Source organism: Chenopodium album, chromosome 3 (genome assembly GCF_948465745.1).
Source record: "Chenopodium album chromosome 3, dcCheAlbu1.1, whole genome shotgun sequence".
NCBI classification, from domain to species: domain Eukaryota; kingdom Viridiplantae; phylum Streptophyta; class Magnoliopsida; order Caryophyllales; family Amaranthaceae; genus Chenopodium; species Chenopodium album.
Window position 1 is genome coordinate 36,038,433 of NC_137836.1, and position 23,110 is coordinate 36,061,542.

At 40.1% G+C, this 23,110-nt stretch overlaps 2 non-coding genes across 2 annotated transcripts; both read left to right on the forward strand.

The window, feature by feature from the left end:
* Nucleotides 1–8,666: 8,666 nt before the first annotated feature.
* Nucleotides 8,667–8,772, forward strand: LOC145625976 (small nucleolar RNA R71). The gene has a single exon (XR_014110865.1). It is a non-coding gene; the product is annotated as a small nucleolar RNA R71 (small nucleolar RNA).
* Nucleotides 8,773–15,373: 6,601 nt separating this feature from the next.
* LOC145625940 (small nucleolar RNA R71) lies at nt 15,374–15,480 on the forward strand. The gene has a single exon (XR_014110831.1). It is a non-coding gene; the product is annotated as a small nucleolar RNA R71 (small nucleolar RNA).
* The last annotated feature ends 7,630 nt before the right edge of the window (nt 15,481–23,110 follow it).

A 23,110-nucleotide genomic window follows, 5' to 3' on the forward strand; every position in this document is an offset into this window, starting at 1 on the left:
AATGGCCACATCGCCAAAGACCCCAAACACACTAGGTGTTATAATCATACATCCTCGAACCGTTCAAATCTCCTAAAACTAATCCTAATATAAGCAACCAAGAAAAGTAAAGGAAGAAAAGTAAAGAGATAAAACAAGAAAGGCCTCACCAAACGTCCAAGCTATGCTGCAATAATAAAGGAGCAAGAACGACCTCCTCTAAGAAGCTTCGAAGACCAAAGCAGTGGCTATGAGCAAGGTGAGAAAAAGAAAGGAAAAAGACTATATACAAAATGAAATTGTTAGTAACTTCCAAACAAAAGCAAACAAAAGTAAACTTACACGAAAATTATGTACAAAGAACCAGAGAAACCATCATCATCATCATCATCAATAAAAGAGACCACAAAACATCACCATCAAAAACTAAAACAACAAGATAGATAACATACCAACGAGACTACCAAGAGCAAAGCAAAAGAAATCCATCAAAGCCCTTTAAAACACATCCCCAAGAGTCTAAGGTGCCTCCCCAAAAACCTACCCTAAAACATCCTATTTGATTCCCCCCGTACAAAATAAAGGCATCGACTGCGATGCCTAAAAACATGCAAAGCTAAAAGGGAGGAAACAAAAAGGGAATCAAACAACCAAGGGGAAAACTAATGGCCACTAGGGCCGGCACCACCATCATCCACATCCCAACCTCCGGTATAACCGGGAGGGAACCCATAGCGACCCTTAAAAAGGTCAAGTTGAGATGTGGATAATTGGTCAAAAGGCTCCGGTCGCATACAAAGCTCGGGGTGAGTGGGGTGAACATAGTAAAAGTCGGGGTCACCCCGATAATTACTCCCCCCCGAGACCCGGTAGTCATAATGACCGGACTCATCTGGGAAGTCACGCCTTGGCTCATCGGGGTTCGCAACCCCGGGCCAATATGGGTACGTGGGGAGGTTGTCACCACCCCAAGATGGAACCGACCCTTGTTGGGGCGGCACATAAGGGTAGTTCACCGGAGGAGTGACCTCCCCTCTACGCACACTAGCGTCATATAGGGCGTTAGCTAGTTTGAAAAGACAAAGTTTGATGGTTCGAATACATACCTTGCATGCTCAATTGCATGCGCTCCATATGCTCACGCATAGCCTCCATCTCACGGAGATATGCATCTCCTTGGTAGTCTTGTTGGTGATGTTGTTGTCTTCTTCTTCCTCTTTGTTGCGGTTGTTGTTGTTGCTCTTCTTCATCTTCTTCATCCTCACCACCTTCTCCTTCTCCATCCTCACCATCATGCTCATCATCATCAACATCATCATCGTCCTCATCACCATCATCCTCCTCCATAACATTCTCAACCCCCCCGTCATCCTCGGGAATCCTCCAAACAATCCTAGCCTCTCGAGTGATTGAGGTGGCAGCTGGGTTTGGGAGCATACAATGGTGCACATTTCGCACTAGCCAAGAGTACCCACCGTTTCCCTTAGTCTTAGAAATGAAGCGCAAGGTGTTAAGTTGCTTCATATCCAAATACATGTCTTCACTCTTTCCTATCTGAGTGCAAGACCTCAAGAAACGCTCTTGCTTGAAATAATACACCAATCTAGTAATCATACCACCACAATGAATCTCACCCGTCTTCTTCCCAGTGGCGATCAACTTACAACAATTCATGAAAAGATACCCAAAATTCAACCTTGGCCCCAAATCCGGCCTTGTAGCCATCCAAAGCACCAAGATCTCCTCCCTCAAAAGCTTCCCAAGATCTTGCTTTCTAAACACTGTATACCCAAGAATCCGGTGGAGAATACGAAGAGCCGGGTGAATGATCTCGCTAGCAAGCGATTCCTTAGAGTCAAACGACTTCTTCCTAGATATGGCTCTCCACCAAGCAACCTCATTGTATTCGGTCTTGTGAAGGGCAACCAAGGGCTCAAAGATGTCGGTATTTGGGTTGAAACCAAGGGCTTTGTTGAATTTCGCAAGGTTCATTATATGCTTGGAATTGAAAAGTTGAAAAGAGATGATGTAGTCGGTATCCCCCGTCATATTAAACTCAAAGGTGGAGAAAAATTCAATGCATGGTTCCAAATAAGTTCGGGGGGATGACTTTACAAACTCAACCAAACCAAGATTACGGAGAAAAATGTGAAGGTCGGCATCAACACCCAATTTTTCCATATCCTCGGGAAAATAGTTGCGGGACGGTCTAAATTTCCGGGATTTCATTTTAATATAGATAGGGGTGTGTTTAGCCCGGTTATGAAATTTGAGAGCAAGTAAAGGAGGAGGTGGGGCATTATCTTGAGTAGTTTGGGTTTGAGGGGGTTCGGTGTTTGAAGGTTGGCCACGAGAGGATTGGCCGGGTGATTGGTTTGAACTTCTCTTGCTACACTTAACTCTTCTCAACAAATCCATAGTTCACATGACCAACCAACACAATATTCAACACTACCACCAACGTGAACAAACCTCCGTTCACAAGACCACCCAAAACCACCACAAACTACAAAGTACCTGTTACAAGCAACAAACAACCAAAAATCGAACAACAACCAACAATATCAACAATCTATCACAAAAGAAGCACAAAAACATCCAAAATAGTTCCAAAACCACCATACAAACAACCAAAAACAACATACTCAAGCTTAATCAAGGCCACTCACAACCAATGCATAAAAATCAATTGAAATTGACAAAAATAAAACAAAGGTGAGAAGTATACCAAGATAAAAGACTCAAAGCAAGCACAAAACCGAGTAGACTTGAAATTCTCGAAGAAAACCACGAGAAAGAAGAGCAAACTTGATGAAAAAGTAGTATGAAAGAAGTTTGGATGGAAATTTAAGAGAAAATAAGGGTGAATTTGAGTAAAATTGAGTGAAAGAGATGATTTGGGGGTTAGGGTTTGAGAGGAGGAAGAGAGAGAATAGGGAAAATTAAGAGTGAAAGGGAAAATAAGAGAGGAGAGAGAAAGAGAGAGGAACCGGCCAAATAAAACCCAGATCCCCGCGCCCTCTCTCGATAAAGCCGCGCCTGCTCCAGGTTTGCCGCGCCCGCGGAGAGACCGCGGGGCAACCGCGGATAGTTTCTGGAAAATGCGGAAATTTCTTACCTGCCCAGGGGCCGCGCCCTCTCTAAATCTCCTGCTCCCGCTCCGAAATTGTCGCGCCCGCGGAGAGACCGCGGAGAGTTCCTGATCCAATTTTAGAAAATTAGCCGCGCCCTCTTTGAATTTCCCCCGCGCTCTCTCTAAGGCACCCGCGCCCGCGGAGAGCCTGCGGAGAGACCGCGGAGAGCTACTGATCCAATTCCTACTATTGAAAGCAAGGGCACCCGAGGCCTCTCCAAGCCCGCGGGGTGCCCTCTCCCGTGCACTCTAAAACCTCTTATCACCCTCACAAATACATTTAGTCTATATATGATGAATGAAGGCTCCCTACAAAACAAACCAAAAACACAAGAAAGGGGTAAGAGCAAAAATCAACAAAAAACCAAAAATAAAAGAAAGAAAGCAAAAGAGAGTAAAGGTGAGAATCCGGGTTGCCTCCCGTAAGCGCTTTTGTTTAGCGTCATTAGCTCGACGTTTACCACCCCACTCAAGGTGGTTTGAAAAGAATCATTTTATGAATAAGGCCAAGAAATACTCCATCAAAATATTTCTTAAGCCGATGACCGTTAACCTTGAAAGAAGATGAGGAATCCAAAGGAGAAATGTCCACGGTGCCATTAGCAAAAACATCTTTCACCAAGAAAGGACCACTCCATTTTGACATGAGCTTTCCGGGAAATAACTTCATTCTCGAGTGGTAGAGGAGGACTTTATCACCCACACAAAACTCCTTCTTCTCAATAAGCTTATCATGAGCTTCTTTGGAACGAGCTTTGTAGGTGCTAGCACAGTTGTAAGCATCAAGTCTAAGCTCCTCTAGCTCATGAAGGTCCAACCACCTTTTCTCCCCCGCACTTTCTAAATCAAATTTTATCTTTTTGATTGCCCATAAAGCACGGTGTTCAAGCTCCACCGGGAGATGGCAAGACTTGCCATAGACAAGGCGATATGGAGTGGTACCAATAGGCTTCTTGAAAGCCGTCCTATAAGCCCAAAGAGCATCATCTAACTTGTCCGTCCAATCCTTTCTATTCCTTGCAACCGTCTTCTCAAGAATGAGCTTTATTTGACGATTGGAGACCTCGACTTAGCCACTCGATTGAGGATGATATGGAAGGCCGAACCGTTGATGCACTCCATGTTTCCTCAACATCTTTTGGAAGGCGTTGTGAACAAAATGAGATATGTTATCGCTTATCACAGCCTTAGGTATGCCAAACCTTGGGAAGATGATTTTGTTGAACAACTTCAACACTACTTTGTGGTCATTAGTAGGGGAGGCAATGGCCTCAACCCATTTAGAAACATAGTCCACATCCACAAGTATGAATTGATTACCATATGAAGATGGGAATGGTCCTATGAAGTCAATCCCCCAAACATCGAACACCTCTAACTCATGAATGGGCTGTTGAGGCATCTCATTCCTCTTGGAGATATTTCCAACCCTTTGACATCGGTCGCATGACTTTACAAAGCCCCATGAATCTTTGAAGAGATGCGGCCACCACAAACCACATTGAAGAACCTTATTGGCGGTTTTTGAAACGCCCATATGACCGCCACTTGGATCCGAATGGCACATCTTTAGAACACTTGGCACCTCTTCATTCGGGACACAACGCCGAAGTAAGCCATCCACCCCGCGTTTATACAAGATTGGTTCATCCCACAAGTAATGTCTTGCCTCCCTCTTGAGCTTTTTCTTTTGGTTCTTGGAGAAAGAAGGTGGAAACTCCCCACATGCTAGAAAGTTCACCAAGTCGGCATACCATGGGAGATCCTTAACCTTAATGGCATACAAGACATCATCAAGCATCCTATCTTCAATTGGTAGACCATCATCATGAATTTGATCACCCTCAAGGCGAGAAAGATGGTCCGCCACAACATTTTCCGCACCCTTCTTATCCCTATTCTCTATTTCAAAAGTTTGTAATTCAAGCACCCAACGAATCAACCTTGGTTTGGACTCTTTCTTGGCAAAGAGATACTTAAGAGCCGCATGATCCGTGAAGACAATGGTCTTGGAACCCAACAAATAACACCGGAATTTCTCGAAAGAGTGAACAATGGCCAAGAATTCTTTTTCCGTTGTTGTGTAATTATTTTGGGCCCCATTTAGTGTCTTGGACATATAGTAAATCACATAAAGCTTCTTGTCTACACGTTGTCCCAAAACACCTCAAATTGCCCAATCACTAGCATCACACATCAATTCAAAGGGTCGATCCCATCTTAGGCTTGAACGATGGGGGTAAAGATTAGGGCCTTCTTCAATATATTAAATGCATCCAAGCATTTATCATAAAAAACGAACTCAACATCTTTTTGAAGAAGATCATTAAGGGGCTTGGCAGTGAGTGAGAAATCCTTGAGGAATCTTCTATAGAAACCCGCATGACCCAAAAATGATCTCACTCCCTTTACATTCACCGGAGGTGGAAGCTTCTCAATATCCTCAATTTTGGCCTTATCCACCTCTATTCCTTTATGAGAGATCTTATGCCCAAGCACTATCCCTTCCTCCACCATGAAATGGCATTTCTCCCAATTCAAGACAAGATTAACCTTTACACTCCGAGCCAAACATTTCTCAAGATTAACTAGGCACTCTTCAAATGAAACCCCACCTACGGAGAAATCTTCCATAAATACCTCCATTTCTTCCTCCAACATTTCTCCAAAAATGCTCATCATGCACCTTTGGAAAGTTGCGGGGGAATTACAAAGGCCAAAGGGCATTCTCCTATAGGCAAAGGTCCAATAGGGGCATGTAAATGTGGTCTTCTCTTGATCTTCGGGGTGGATTGGAATTTGGAAAAATCCCGAATAGCCATCAAGGAAGCAATAGAATTTGTGCCTTGTTAGTCTCTCTAACATTTGATCAATGAATGTAAGGGGAAAGTGATCCTTTTTGGTGGATGTATTTAGACGCCTATAGTCTATACACATCCTCCAACCGGTGACCGTTCTAGTTGGAATGAGCTCACCACTCTCATTCTTGACTACGGTCATACCCCCCTTCTTAGGAACGACATGAACGGGAGAAACCCACCTAGAGCTTGAGATGGGGAATATGATTCCCGCATCCAAGAGCTTGGTGATCTCTTTTTTCACCACCTCTCCCATTGGAGGGTGTATCTTTCTTTGTCGTTCAATAGAAGGAAGGGTGCCTTCCTCAAGCATTATGTGGTGCGTACAGAAAGCGGGGCTTATAACTTTAAGATCATCAATAGTATAGCCCAAAGCACCTTGGTGCTTTCTCAAGACACAACATAACGCTTGAGCTTGGCTCTCGCTCAAGGATGCACTAACAATTATGGGGTAAGTGGAATTTGGGCCTAAGAATTCATACAAAAAGTGTGATGGTAGAGGTTTGAGCTCTACCATAGGCACACCTTTACCTTCTTTTGTTGCGGCCGCTTGCAAAGCTTCATGGCTTGAGATCTTCAGGCACAATTGTTCATCCACTTCCTCCATGCTTCCATTAAGAAATTCCTCATAGAATGTTACCTCCTTGCATGGTACACCTACCTTGTCTTTGTTCAACAAAACATTCTTAAGAGCATCGTTAGAGGTGAGAAAGTGCTCATGCATGGAAGACACAACATAATCAAGAGAGTCAATCATCATGCAATTTTCAAGAGAATAACTTGGATATTTCATGCTTTCATTCAAATCGAATTCTATGACCTCATCTCCTACCTTATGGGAAATCTTTGCACACTTTACATCTATCATAGCACCCGAGGTAGCAAGAAAGGGTCTACCTAGAATAATTGGAATGGTAGCATCTTCATCCATTTCTAAGACAACAAAATCCACCGGGAACACAAACTTCCCAACCCTCAATGGAACATCTTCCACTTTACCTTTTGGAAACTTGATTGACCTATCGGCTAGTTGCAAGGTAATGTTAGAAGGTAAGAGTTCCCCTAGATCAAGTCTTTGATAAACCGAATATGGCATTAAGCTTACACTAGCTCCTAAGTCACATAAGGCATTATCAAATTGCATCTTGTTAATAGCACAAGGGATGGAAAAGTTTCCGGGGTCTTTCAACTTAGGTGGCATTTTGTTCATGATGATCGCACTACAATTTTCAGTCAAATTGATTGTCTCCACAACATCACAAGTCCTCTTTCAACTCAAAATGTCTTTGAGGAATTTGGCATAATTAGGCATTTGGTTGATCACATCGGTGAAAGGAAGAGAAAGGTGAAGTTGTTTGAGCATATCAATAAATATCCCAAATTGCTCATCGAACTTGTGTCTCATGAATTTTTGGGGATAAGGGAGCTTGGGTTTCACAATCTCTTTCTCTACTCTCACCTCTCTTGGTGTCTCAACCACAACCTCATCTAAAGATACTCTACTTCCCTCATTCTCAACCAAAACTTCCTTGGGGACCTCCTTGTTATCACTCCTCCTAGGCAATCTCTCCTCATGAACCTTACCACTCCTTGTAACAATAGCATTCACGGGTTTCTTGGGGTCTAGGCCTTGGGAAGGTAAATAAGAAGGGCTTGCTTGATCTTTCAAAGCACTAGCAAGTTGAGAAATTTGGTTTTCGTGCATTTTGTTATGGGTCATCATTTCATTGAACTTCTTGTCACTAACGGCCATATATGTGTTCAACAACTTTGTTTGATTTTCAATTATTTCCTCCAAATTGGTCCTAGAAGAAGATCATGAATAGGAATTTTCACCTTGAGTCTTTGGAACAAATCCGGGTGGGGGACCTCTTTGAGAATTATTTTGAAAATTTCCCCTGCCTTGATTGTTCCAATTACCCCTATTTTGATTTTGACCATAACCTTGATTATGGTTTCCACTACCTTGGTTATGATTTCCATAACTTCGGTTTTGATTACCATAATTTTGGTTTTGATTTTGACTACTATAACCTTGATAGTTATAGTTGCCACGAGAACTTTGGTTCCCTTGGTTCCTATAACCACCACCTTGGTTAAAGTTGTCAAAATTACCTTGGTTTTGGTAATTCCTATTCCATTGACCTCTTTGATTATCAAACCTTTGCACATTATTATTTGACACATAATTCACATGTTCATTCTCACTATTATCAAAATCATCACCACATTCCGGAGAAGCATGAGGGCAATTACAAGAGTCATGATCATAAGATCCACATGCATCACAAAACAAGCAACCACTAGGCATATTATTTGAAGAGGGAGGGGGTTAAGAGTTAGAAAAGGTACCTCTCCCCTAAAATTGGGAGGGAGAATTCGAAGCTTGAGAAGAAAAGGAACCTTCCAACTTGGCCTTGATTGCGGTCATTTCTTTCCCCAAGGTTTTCATTTGTGAGGATAAGTTGTTGATCGCATTTAGATGGTCTATAGAGTACACCGAAGAGCCACTCTTGCTAGTTGAATCCCTCTCACCATCTTGCCAATCTCTATAGTACTTAACCACGTCCTCTATAATGTCCACCACTTCCTCTTCCGTCCGATTCATTATGGGACCTCCGACACCCCCATCAAGGCATGATTTGCCTTGAGGACTTAGGCCACCATAGAAAATTTGAATGACTTGATAAGTTGGAATTCCGTGGTGGGGACATTCCCTTTGATACTCTTTATACCTCTCCCATGCTTCGTAGAGGCTTTCATTAGGTCTTTGCTTGAACCCTTGAATCAAAGCTCTAGCCTCCGCTGTTTTCTTTTAAGGGTAGAATCGGGACAAGAATTCCTTGGTGACTTCGTCCCATGTTCGAAGGGAATTTGGCTTTACCTCCTTATCCAACCACTTTAAGGCTCGACCTATGAGAGAAAATGGAAACAACTTCAGCTAGATGAATTCTTGAGAAACTCCGTTCACTTTGATAGTGTTGCAATACTTTTCGAACTCCTTGAGATGGTTCAACAGACTCTCATTCTTAGCTCCGCTATATTGTCTTCTTTCGATCAAAGCGATCATAGCTGGCCTAATTTCGAAGTCATTTGCCGGTGTTGTAGGTGGAGCAATTCCACTCTCAAACTTGTACGCACCGGGAATTCCCAATTCTTTCAAAGCAACTCTTGGATGATCTCCCATGCCTAGTTCCTCTTCAAATCCTTCTTCGCTTGAAGAACTAAATTCAAAGGATCGACTAGCAATTCTTCTCCTTGAAAGAGTTCTTTCGATTTCCGGGTCAAAAGGCACAATGGATCGATCACGAGCTCTATGCATGCAAAACTTCAATGAAAATATTAGTAGCACGGCTACAAATGTAGCCTTAAGAAAAAAAATCTTTTTGTATTATTTTTTCAATTAAAATGAAATAGACTCAACAATTAAAGCTAAGCACCAATTTCACTCCTCGGCAACGGCGCCATTTTGATAGAGGAATAAACTAGTCGTAAATTGCCTATCCCAAAATCAAACACTATTTATAAAATCCTAAACCAACCTAAAACAAGTATAGGTAAGTATAGGGTCGAACCCAAAGGAGTTAGTTGGTGTTATCTTTAGCCTAAATCAAGATATTTCGGAGATTGAAGTGAGAAAATGGTTGGTGTTATGATAGCAAAATTAGACTAATCAAGTAATTCAATAAGCTAAATGCTAGGGATATTGGTTCCACATGCTAATTCAATAATCGTGCTAATCGACAATTTCTTCGTTTGATTCAAGCATTGCAAAGGACAAACAATAGTAGCAATCAAGAGAGTTCAAGAGTGACAAGGGAATAAACGCGTCGTCAAATGTCTATCCCTAGATCAAATACAATTTATACAACCTAAACAAACCTAATACGAGTACAAGGCAAGCATAGGGGTCGAACCACAGAGAACGGTAAACACCACCAAATGTTATTGACAATTAAGCTAGTCCGGAATAGGAGATGAATAAACTAAAGTCTAAAAAAAAAAGCTAAAACAAGAAATAAAACATTAAGGGAAATGGTTTAGGTATAGCATTCACTTGAACATAAACAAAGGCATAGAAATTGAATTAATTATGAACTAAACATGCTCGAATATCGAAATTAAAATCCAATCTAGCCGCCTTCCGGGGTCAATTGGCTTCCCCTAACATAGCCTCTATGTTTCCACATTAGAACCATATACTAGGAGGTACTATTAAATAACAATCGATAGTAATGAACCTTAACTAAGTCAACTTCCGTTTCTTGTTAGCAAAGATTCACCTTTAATCAACCAACAATGTGCACTTGCAAGAAGATTAAAGAATATCAAGCATATAAAGGCTTTAATCACAAATAAATCAATTCTAAACCCTAGAACATGCTCAAGGTCCAACTACACCACAACCATCCCCTTAATGGGGAAATTACTCACTAATCATGATAATAACAAGATTAATCAACAAATAATCAAGAATCAACATGATCAACAAGCAATACCAACAACTAAAATAATAATCAAAATAAACAAATAAAAATAGAGGAGAGAGAGTAAGAAATTGCTCATTAATTGAAGATGAAGGTCTACAAAGGATTGAACAAGCTCCTTCTTCAAAATCCAAGTTCATTAATGAAGAAAACCTCACTTTCTCTCTCTACCAAAGAAGACTAATCTTAACCTAACCTAAAACTAAAACTAACTAGAGAGAGGAATAGATAGTTATTCCATTCTAATTACCCCAAAAATTGGGTATTTATACTAAGCTAATAAAACTAGGAAAAGAAAATAAAAATAAAAAGGAAAATAAAATAAGAAAACTAAAATAAAAATAAAGGAAAGAAAATAAGAAAAAGTTAAAAGAAAAGAAAGAAATAAAAATAAAAAGAAAAGAAAAATAATAAAAACAAATACAATTCCCACCCAAAACAAATCAGACCCACGATTTCCTTCTTCTTCTCCTTTACATTGGCTGCTCTATCTCCATTGATCACCATCACCACGCATCAAAATAATCAATCATCACCGCTTATCATCATCATCTTCATCAAGCATCCAAGATCGTGGCCGTCCAATTTTCATTAAAACTCGCGTGCATAGCTCGTGAAGCGGTTCGGTCGAACCATGGGTTGGTTCGGTCGAACTACGGGGTTGGTTCGGTCGAACCATGGGTATGTTCGACCACTCCTCTTCGATTAACGAAACCCACAAAGTCTCTGACTCGAACTTCGACCGAACCACAAACGGTATGCTCGAACTTGATTAAAATCAAATTTTAATCTGATTTTTGCTTAATTGAGGGTCGAAATGCTTGATTGGTGGTTTGAGTAGTTGCGGGTCAGGTGTGGTGAAGGGCTGCCGTTTTGGGTGGCTAAAAGAGGTTTATTGCGGTGGTGGTAGGCGTCGTGGTTGAGGTGCGGCTACTGTTGCTGCTGCAGTTGGGGTTGCGGGTTGGTTAGGTTGGTTGAATGGTGGTGTATTGGTTGCGGCAGTGGAGGTGTATTATGGAGGCAGCAGGGGAGTTGCGTTCAGGGGTTAAATTGGTGGTGTATTGGTGTGGGTTTGGTTGATGTGGGGTGAAGCAGGTTGGGTTGCGGTTTGTTTGTGTTGGTGCTGCTGCGGGGCGAAGCAGGGGAGTGGATTGGCTGGTTGCGGTGGTCAGGTGGTTGGTTGTGTTGGTGTTGGTGCAGTGGGTTGTTGGTGGTGTTGCGGGGTGATTGCGTGGCTGCTGTGTTGTGTTGCTGTTGTTGGTGGTTGTGGGCTGGTGCGTTGATTAGGTTGCAGCAGGGCAGTAGCAGAGGATTGTGTGTTTTGGTGTGGTGGAGGATAAGGGAGGGGTGTGGTGTAGTTTAAGCTGGCAGCAACAGGGCAGCAGCTTTAGAACAAATTTGCACCTCAAATCCCGGACTTTGAACTCGAACACGACTTTAAAACCCGAAACACCAAACTCGACCTACAACAAAAACACGAGGCATTATCAAAAGACAAAATAAAAATAAAAAAAACAAAATAGAGATAAATAAAATAAAATAGAAAATAAGGGACATAAAACTAAACTAATAAAAATAAAACAAAAACTATACAAGCAAACAAAGTAAAATAAAATACGAAAATAGACTAAAACTAATAAAATAAAGAAAATAAACTAAAATGCTCCAAAAATTACCAAATAAACAAGAAACTTTATTAAAAAGAAAACAAGAGAAAGAAAGGGAAAATAAGATAAAATAAACACGAAAATGACTCTAAAACTACTCCCTAAGAGTGACATAAATGTCACTCATCAAAGAGCTATCTCCTAGAGGCCAAACTAGGGGTCACTATGAATGGCTAATTAAGGAAATTCACAATCAAACTCAATCAATTAAAGCAATTCTCAAATTGATTGGTCATGTCATTAAGAAATGCAATGCAATCTAGATTAATCTTATAGGTTGATCATTCCTAATCTAATTAATCACATGCAAAACTATGTCAACCAATTTAATTGCAACAATTCAATCAATCAAAGATCATCAACTAGCACAAATTATCAATCAAGCATGCTTCCCCTTCTCCCTAGCAACTAATCTACTCACTAATCATGTTGTAACTCAAGAACAAATCACTAGAATTAGCATTGATCATCACACTAAATCAAAATCAAGAGAAAGCAATATCAACTACAATATTTAATTCTAATCCAAGCAATACAAACAATCAAAGATGAAACTAAATCAATCAAGTAAGAGATGAACTAGAAGAAGAAAAGCACCCGCGCCCGCGACAAAAGCACCCGCACCCGCGACAAAAGCGCGGCGAATCCCCTGCTCCCCAAGGGTGATCAGAGGGACGCGGTCTCTCTGATACGAGCGGGTTCTCTAAACTACCTGCGCCCGCGGCAAGCCCGCGGCCAGACCGCGGAGAGTTCCTGGTCGAAATATGCCAATTTTGTGCATATGAACCCGCGCCCGCGGCCTTAAGCACCCGCGCCCGCGGCAGACTGGCAGGGCTTGATGCCCTCTCCATGCCCTCTATGAGCCCTCTCCAAGCCGATTATTTTCTCCTTGCTTTGTCAATATAGCCCATCTTGATTCCCTTGCAAAGACAAATCCTAGGTACCTACAAAAACAAACAACGAAAAGGAATAAAAGGGAAAAAGAACCAAATAAAAGGAAAACACGAGGAAAACCTGAAAAACACAAGGAAAGAAAGAAAGGGATTAAAGGAAAAAGGACAAAAAATAAGATAAGAAAGCATAAGAAGGAAGATGAAATCATCCTACAAGACTACCCTATAAGTGCCATAAATGACACTCATCATCGGGCGGTTTCTCACCCGGTCGAGCGGTGTTTTGGCTACGACGCGGCTTCCTGACATGTCTTGTGGGACGCCAATTCACCTTATCTGGTGGATCCTCCTTGACTTGGATTGGGGGTTCTTCAATGCTACGCACTAAGGATCCCTCTTTGATCGAGGGTTGCTTCAAATTGTAATTGCATTCAACACTTGCAACTCGATCTGGTGGAACACTTACCGTAGGCTCAATTTCACAACTTGCTTGATTGATTCCACCTTTTCGTCCTCAAAACCAAGACCGACAGTGTAGAGGGCTCTCTCTATTGCATCAAATTCCTTCTGCCATTTGTCTATCTCATCTTAAAGGGATGCAACACAAGATACCGCCTCCAAGGGATCTTTTTCAAGAGCTTGGGGCTTGTTAGAATAATTATGAACCACATTAACACTAAAGCACTTCTCCTCTGTCATGGGGCTTTTAGGGGTATTATTAAGATTAAAAATAATTTTATCATCCCCTACTGATAGTGTTAATTTACCACTTCTCACATTTATAATTGCTCCTGCAGTGTTAAGGAATGGTCTACCCAAAATGATTGGGGTTTGCATATCCTCAGCCATATCAAGAACAACAAAATCTACAGGTATATAAAATTTACCTACTCTAACGGGAACATCCTCTAAAACACCTAAAGGGTATTTGAAAGAACGGTCGGCCATTTGTAGAGTAATATTGGTAGCTTTTAATTTACCCATATTTAATTTGGAACACACAGATAATGGCATGACACTAACGCTAGCACCCAAATCACACAATGCATTATCAATCATTAGATTGCCAATATGAAAAGGGATAGAAAAGCTACCCGGATCATTTAATTTATGTGGAGATTTATTCTGAATTACGGCACTACACTCTGCAGTGAATACTGTCTCTACCTCACTAATAGACCTTTTTCTTGTCAATATTTCTTTCATAAATTTTGCATATGAAGGAATTTATGTGATTAATTTAGTGAAGGGAATTGTTACCTTAAAATCTTTTACCATCTCCAGGAACTTACCAAACTGCTTACCCAAATTTGTTTTCAATTGACGATTGGGGAATGGAAGTTTGATAATCGGCTTTGGAGCATTATTGCTCTTATCTAGAGTGGCCACCTTCTCTGGAGTCGTACCCTGCAATGTAGAATTAAATATATTAGTACTATGCTTTAGCCCTGCAGGGCTATTAGCTACATTGTCTGGTTTAACGGAATCAAGATTAGCATTATTTGATAAAACAGGTTCATCAACTCTGGCCCTAGGGGGCCCTTCATAGTTTGAACCACTCCTTAGAGTAATTGCATAGGCTTGATCCTTAGGCCTGGTCGGCTGTGCTGGCAGAGCTCCCTGTTGGCGGGCTTGTAGAGTAGCGGAAAGTTGCGCAATTTGATTATCTACAATTTTATTATGTGCTAGAATTGAATCAATTTGCGCATCTCTACTCTCCATGTGCTTCTGCATATTAAATAGCATCGTTCTAATTTCTACCAAAGCGGGGTCGGAAGATGAGGAGGGTTGTTGTGGTTGGTTCTTCTGGCTAGCATTGGGATGGTAATATTTCTGCTGCTGTTGTTGTGGCGCCTACGGTTCTTGTGGTGGTGGATTTTGAACATTAGTACTCCGGTAGGAAAGGTATGGATGGTTCCGGTACCCAGGATTGTAGGTGTTGGAGCATGGATTGTTCTCCCTATAAGCTTGAAAGGCATTAACTTGCTCCACGGAACTCCTGCAATCTTGTTCCCAATGACCTATAATTCCACAATTTTCACAGAAAGCCTCATTAGCATTATTATTAATTGCAGAAACATTAGCTATATTAGCAGTGCTAAGATTATCTAATTTTTGGCAGATAGAGGTCAATTGAGCCTGCAAAAAGGATACAAAGTCAACACTATGCTTCCCCTTGTTAGCAAATCCTCTAGGATTCCCATATTGGGAATTATGTATCGCCATATCTTCAATAACCGGACGTGCATCATCAACATTAAGATTCATAAATCTCCCACTAGCTGCAGAATCTAAAATTATTCTAGATGAATTTCCAATGCCATTGTAAAAGGCTTGGATTAACTGCCATTGTGCCAAATTATGGTGGGGGCATTCTCTTTGTAGGTCCTTGAACCTCTCCCAAGCCTCATATAGAGTTTCATCGGCTTCTTGGGCAAAGTTCTGAATTGCACTCCGTAGTACGGTTGTTCTCTCTGCAGGATAATACTTGTTATAAAAATTCAAAACAAGAGTTTTCCACTCAGTTATACCAAGTGCAGTTCTATTTAATTCATTAAACCATAATTTGGCTTTTCCAGTTAAAGAGAAGGGAAAGAGAATCTCCCTGATTTGGTCTTGTGTGACCCCGGCTTGCCTGATGGTATTACAATATTGACAATAGTCTGCAATGTGAAGATTTGGGTCTTCACCCTTAGCTCCACTAAATTGCTTCCTCTCTATCATCGTTATAAATTGAGGTTTAATTTCAAATTGTACCCCATCAAGAGCCGGAGGAGGGGTGAGATGTGGAAAATTTGTATGCTTTGGTTGTGAGTAATCACTAAGCTTCTTTGGAGCCGTCATCTCTGATTCTAGATCTGATTATACCTCTGAATCGCTAAAACCAGTTGGAGGATCGCGGTGATTATTATTATCATCAGAGTCCGCCCGAATTTGCTTGTAGAGGTTCTTCTGTCTATGAAAGGATCGTTCGATCTCAGGATCGAATGGGATATACCCTGATCTGGAACACCTGGGCATAAACAAAAAAAACTAAAAGCAAATATGAGAATTGCCTCAAAGAACTAACGTTCTTTGAGACAAAAATGGATAATCTAGACTAGAAAAATAATCAGAAACAAAAATTAAACCGTCTCCCCGGCAACGGTGCCAAATTTTGACAGGGTAAAGTCGTATCCCCAAATTAAAAGTAATTCCTAAATCCTCTAACTAATGTAGACAGGGAAGTAGGGTCGAATCCACAGAGAAACGAGTCTTTCTATTCCTAATTAATTAAAGTAATCTAAATTATAAAGTAACCAATATGTAAATTTGGATATGAAACTAAACTACGAAGACTAAGAATAAGGAGAAAACAATGAATAAAGGATCAGATCATAAAGGGCTTTCGCTACGTATTACAATCACACAATTAATTTACCGGTATTAAATCTCATCTTTCGAATCTCGACTTAACCATTTATAAATTAACCTGCCTATTGAAACTAGACCTAAACATCAATTCTCATCTGTCGAATCTTGAATCAATATTGTTAAACTCATGCATAAAAGATCTGCGCAAATCTAGTCACAGAGCATTAAATCAATCAATAGGAAATTAATCTAGCATTGACAATTATCAACCATAAATTACCCCTTCATATTATTTATGGATCCCCATAAACCCTAGAAATAGAACTACTCAAGCATCATCATAACTAAACTAATCAAATAAATAAAGCAAGACATAATCAAAGAAGTAAATAAAATAACTGAAATTAAAAGAGAAGAAATTGTTACCAAAAGAAATCTGGATTAATGAAAGTAATTAAGAACAATGTTGAGAGAGAATTTAAGAGAGAGAAAATATCCTAAGTAGAGAGAGAAAATCTAAAAGAGAAGGTAATCCAAAATTACGTACATAATTCGTACTTAAACACTCCTAAACAAAAACTAAAACAAAACTAATCATCTACTTAGAAAAACATGCACCTGATTGGCCGAAGGGCCGTCCGATCGGGCCCGCCTTTTTACAACGCCCCTTGCTGGTATGCTGCGGCCGATCGAGCCTACGCACACTCTATCGGGCGCGGCTCCTTCCTTGACGCTGCATTGCGCCCACTCGCCCGATCGGGCGTATGCTTGCCCGATCGGACCCGACTTCTTCTTCAAGGCTTGGATTTCGATTGGGCTCGATTCCTCGGCCCAATCCGGATTTCCTCATCGGGTCTTGATAACTTGATCCAATAGCCCCGGTATCACATACCGAGCCCTTAATCACCGGCTCTCACCGATCCTGGGCTTCAAGAATGGTCGTGTCCTTCTAGCTTCCGTAGTTGATCCATGAAAACCCGGGAAAATGCTCCAAAAGTGCAATTTCCTGTAAAACTCAACCAAAACTACGAAAACACTAGAAAACACAAATTAGTAATAAAAGTGGCCCTAAAGAGCCAAAAACACTACTAATAATGACCACGGGACGGGGGTAAAACACTATATAAATTGGACATATCAGGTAATAAATATTCAAATATGACAAATCTTGTGTTGGGGTTTGGTGAGTCCGACTCACCGCGGAAACAACCACGACCCAAAGAACCATTCGCAATTAATAAAACCATAAAGCATAACAAATAAACATAAAAGGATAAAATCGGAATTTACCTTTGAAGAGTGCTTCGCCCGACCAAATGGGCTCTTACTTAAAAGCTTAGCCCCGCTAATACGAGAGCCTCCAACGAAAGTCCACCCGCAAAAACTACTAGCGACTTTTAGGTCCCTTACCTCTAGGTTAGCGAGGTTCGACCAAAACCTGAGTATTATGTGAGTTTAAGAGTTTTTGCTAATGCAATGCTCTATTGAACTCCTACTCAAGCAAAGAATTCTCAAGCAATGCTTTGGCTATTTATAAGGAAGGATAGCTTGTGAATTCCACTCATCTTTCAATGTGGGACTTTTTTTATAAAAAGATCCCACATGAAAAGATTGATGAATTCAACCCTTAGTTAAATAAACCAAGAACAAGTGTCACATGGTTAGGTGAGGACAACTTTCCCACTTGGTCACCATGGCATATCATTTCACATGCAATGTGAACTAACTATGTGTCACCCGACCTTGAGCCCCAAGTTGGGTTCGGGTGGGGCATTTTATTTTGGCCCGTGTCCACGACCCATCGCCCCGGGTCCACGGCCCTTGCCACATGTGTTGCCATAGTGGCGCGCTGCCACGTGGCACGCTGCCTACGTGGCACGCTGCCAACGTGGCTACCACGTGTGCTGCCACATGGCGTTTTGCCATGTGTGCTGCCAGTCTACCACGTGGCACGCACTTATTGGGCGCGCTTTCCTAGCCTTTCGCGTGGCTAGGATTTTACTTGTTACTTGAAGAATTTTCCCGTCTCGCCAAATCCTAAATTTTGGCTCGACATTTGAGATTCTCCGACGCTCGGTTTTGACGCTCCGACGTCTAAATATTTAATACTTGGGCGACGAATTAATTTCTTCCGAATTAATTCGTCGAGTAGGTTCGTTTACTGCTAAGGGTGTGATCCGAAGGGTTTAGTCAAGATTAAGCTGTAATATTAATTATGCATTAATATTATTGATCGGAAGCGACCTCCACCTAGGCATTCCGATCACTTGACCTTACTGAATATATTAACTTTCTAATAATTCTAAACCCACTAACAGAATAATACACTTGTTCGAAGGACACTATTCCTTCCATCTTGACCAACTTAAGAAGGACAGCTACGTTTGGCCTGATTCCTTAAGAAAGGATACTTAGGCAACCCTTTATAGGGTGTGGCCACTTTAATTCCCACAAAAATCGATTCTTCAGTAACAGAGTAACCGGCGCGCAAGAATTAAGTCCGATCCAGCGCAACAAGACGCAGCTGTCGCACAGCGACAAAGGCCAGTGCATCGCGTCAATAATATTTCAAGATGGCGACAAAGTTCGAATTGAAGCGCCAAGTGTTCCGCATTAATCTGGGAAAATTTCGGTGTTTTCTTGAAATTTTCGAATTTTGTACTCGAATAATTTTTAGAATAATTCAAGTTGTTTTTATTGATTTAAAAATAATTTTAAATGTAAACAGTTAATTTAAAAAGATGAAAATTGAAATAATAAAATAAAGTAAAAATTAAATTATATATGGAATTTTAAAGCTTAAAAATAAAATTGACTTAAAATTAATTTTGTCTAATAAATTGAAAGTAAAGCAATGCTCTAATCTATTTTCTTCTTTCTAGCAATTTTCCAATTCTTGTCTGCTTCTTTTTCATCATCCATCACTTTTGCTAGTAAGCATCATTTTGAAGATCTACATTCAATCTTGGTGTTAATAGTTTCTCCAATAGCCATTACACCGTGCTTCTTTTCAATCCACACTTTCTTTTTTGTAGAGTCATCTTTTCTTTTCTCTTTACCTTTAGAACTCTTCTTCTCAGGCATAACAGAAGTCTCGAATTCAACTCTTTCACCTAGACGCTCTTTGGGAGGAATTTTCTTGTCCCCTAAGCGGTTTTTCACATTGGTCTTATTCATTTTCCGAGCTTTGTTCTTGTCCTTTTGAGATCTACCAAGTAGTCATTGCTTCATATCCCTAGACAAAGAAGGAGAGTCCTTTTGGGTAACAGCTTCCCATAAAGGTCTAGCACACTAATAATCATCAAATCTCTCAACATCTTGTGAAACAGGAAACTCATAGGGACGACGAAGATCACTAGATGGAACAGTTTGAGCAAGACCGTATTGTCTCCTCATCCTGGAAGGGTAATAAAAAGTCAACTTTAAAAATCTAGGGAGTCGAAAAAAAGGTTGGCTATTAACACCAACCAACTTCTCGATTTTCCACCAAGGAACGACCCACTTGATGGTAAAGTTGCAAGTTTCAAAGATCCAACTCCATTCCTGGCGGCCCATCTTTATGGAAAAGCGTTTCTTCCATCTTACAAAGCCATTTGGAGTATAGTTATCAACATTGTTAGGAGGGCTAATTAATTCAAGCCTCTCCATTAGCCACACTTGTAAAAGTTCAATGAAAGGGATTATACTTACTATAAAAAGTTATTTTTTATTACTATAATTAAAAGTATTAATTTCCTACATGTGTTAATATTGGAGAACCTTAAAGAGGTGCTTTTAGATTCTTTTTTAGTTCATCCAAACCAAGCATGGTTTCTCCAACGATCAAAGGCATTGGATTTCTACCTGATTCAATTTGCTCCATGACAGGTGCTAAAATAGATTGGCCATCATGAATATTACCAATAGTAAGAAGATATTGATTTAACATGCAAAAAAGGAATGCTCTTCTCCTATGAACATGGAAAGGTTGTAGAGCGTGGTCTATCAAAATAAAAACGTGCAAAATCTCTCAAATTCACTATGTTTCCATGCACAATATTTTTTAAATCCTTATCCTTAAGATTAAGGAAACACTCAAAATCTTTGTAATAATACTTGTTTACTTTTGGAATTACCGCAAGATTTAGGGAATGGAAGCCTAGAATAGTACTAAATTCTTCCGGTAAAGGACAAATTTCATCATAACCAAGTCTAAAGCAATGAGTATATGAATCCCAATACTCCAAGGCGGTATGAATAAAGTCTATGTCAAGATCTACCCCCTTTATACCATAGATACCCCCATGTGAAAAAAGCAAGTTCTTTTCTGTCTTTAGCAGTTAGAGACCAGCACCAATAACGAATTAAATCGCTAAAACTCTTAGACATGATTAAGAAATAAAACCTAAGACTATTTTTAATCTGTTCTACTATAAAGAAAATGTTAGATTTAAGGGATATTTATGCACAACATTGGCGCAATTCGAATCCCGTTCGAATTCGAAAAAATAATCCTAGCGCCATCTGATAGAAATTACACATCGCGACAGCATTGTCACATCGCGACAACCAAGTTTCTATCGCGCCAGCCTTCCTTGCTACGCTAATCAAGTTTTTCTAGGTTTCAACTCAGTTTTGGTACTGCGATTTTACGATTTTCACCTTTCTCTTTAATCCAACGAACTTTTATAATAATTTTGATGATTTTGAGTTTAATTAAGTTTAAGCTCGCTTTTTATTTTTCATTTTTTCTTTTGGGGGACAAAGTCGAATACCATCCATAGATAATAAAAATGACGGAAATTTTTGCTCAAAAATTAGTCATATTTTTCACACTTGCATGCATAATAAAATTAAAAATGAAAAATAAAGATGCAAAAGCTAAAAATAAATATAGTATCATAGCTATATACAAGTGTTTGAGTCAAGTAAGTAAAGTCCTATAAAGTCAAAATAAATACAACTACAGGTACATCTATGATGGTAGACTCCCCATAAATATGAAGGAACGCCAAACATGTCAAAAAACTGTACAGTCTATGGAGTCATACCCTCGCTCGCAAGCTAGTTAGAAGGTGCTAGAATCGAGAGAGTACGGCCAACCCATCTAGGCTCACCCTGCAACACTCCCAAATGTTGAGGCTTCTGCGACGACGAGCCAACTTCGTACGTCCCAGCACCCACCAAAGGAGCTGGCGTCATGCCTCCCTGCTAGTCGGGCCCCCATGATATTCACTCCAAGCTTGTTGATGATTTTTTTAACATTAGTCTTCAGACTCAAGAAGCTGAGACTATTGATAAAGCGAAATATTGGATGCATATTCAAGAGAGTATTTTGAAGCAGTAGTCAAGAGTGAACTGGATCAAGGTGGGGTACTCTAACTCTCACTATTTCTTCTATGTCCTAAAGCAAAGGTAGAACATGAACAGAATTGACTCTATTTATAATGATTCTATCTCTTTGCTTAAGGATCTTGCTTTGATTGAAACTGAGGTTCTATAGTTTTATAAGGATTTGTTGGGGTCTGCTCCTACCTCTTTACCTGCAGCTGATCTTAATACTATTAGAACTGAGGATTTGTTGAGGATTGTTTTCTTCTTTCTAAACCTGTCACTCACTCTGAGATTGATCAAGCTTTGGCTACTATTGGTGATGATAAATCCCTTGGTATTGATGGCTTTATTGCTATGTTCTTTAAATAGTCTTAGAGTCATATCAAGGGTGATGTTTATAGTGTTGTTCTTGACTTCTTTGAACATGGTCAGATTTTTAGACAATGGAATTGCACTATAATTACTCTTGTGCCCAAATTTTAATGTCCTTCCTATGTCATGGAATACAGACCTATTGCCTTCTTTACAATGGTGTAAAAATTAAAATCTAAGGTTCTTACAGCTAGGCTTGGCCAGGTTATTAGTTATATTATTAACACTTCTCAAGCTGGTTTCATTGCTGGTAGACATATTGGTGATAACATTTTTCTTGCTACTGAGCTTATTAAAGGGTACTCCCACAGGTTCATCACTCCTAGATGCATGCTCAAGATTGACTTGAGGAAAGCTTATGACTTTGTTGAATGGGGGTTCCTCAGAACTATTCTTGGTGAGTTAGGCTTCCCTAACAAAGTTATTGATTGGATTATGGGTTGTATGACCACTGTCTCCTATTCAATTCTTTTGAATGGCTATCCAACTGCCCCTTTTCCAACTAGGAAAGGCTTAACGCAAGGAGATCCCATGTCTCCTTTCCTCTTTTCCATTTGTATGGAATATCTTTCTAGATGCTTATCTAAGATTACTAGGGATCCAAATTTTTAATTTTCACCCTATATGTGAAAAGCTGGGAATTACTCATATCATGTTTGCTGATGACTTCTGTTCTATAGAGGTGATCTCATTTCAGTTCAAATTCTTCTTAAGGCTTTTCAAAAATTTTCTTCTCCTTCTAGTCTTGATGAAAACCTTGATAAAAGTGATGTCTATTTTGGTGGTATCACTGATTCTGAGCAAGATGTTTTAAAGGATGCTTTGGGAATGAATAAGGGCTCCTTGCCTTTTAGGTATCTTTGTGTCCCTCTCTCTCCTAAAAAACTTACCATTTCTTAATGCAAGCCTTTATTTGAGAGAATCACTTCAAGAATTGACACCTGGGCTGCTAAGCACTTGTCATATGATGGTAGACTTTAGCTTGTCAAGAGTGTTCTTTTTAGAATTCAAGCTTATTAGGCTCAGATTTTTGTTCTTCCTAAGAAAATTATCA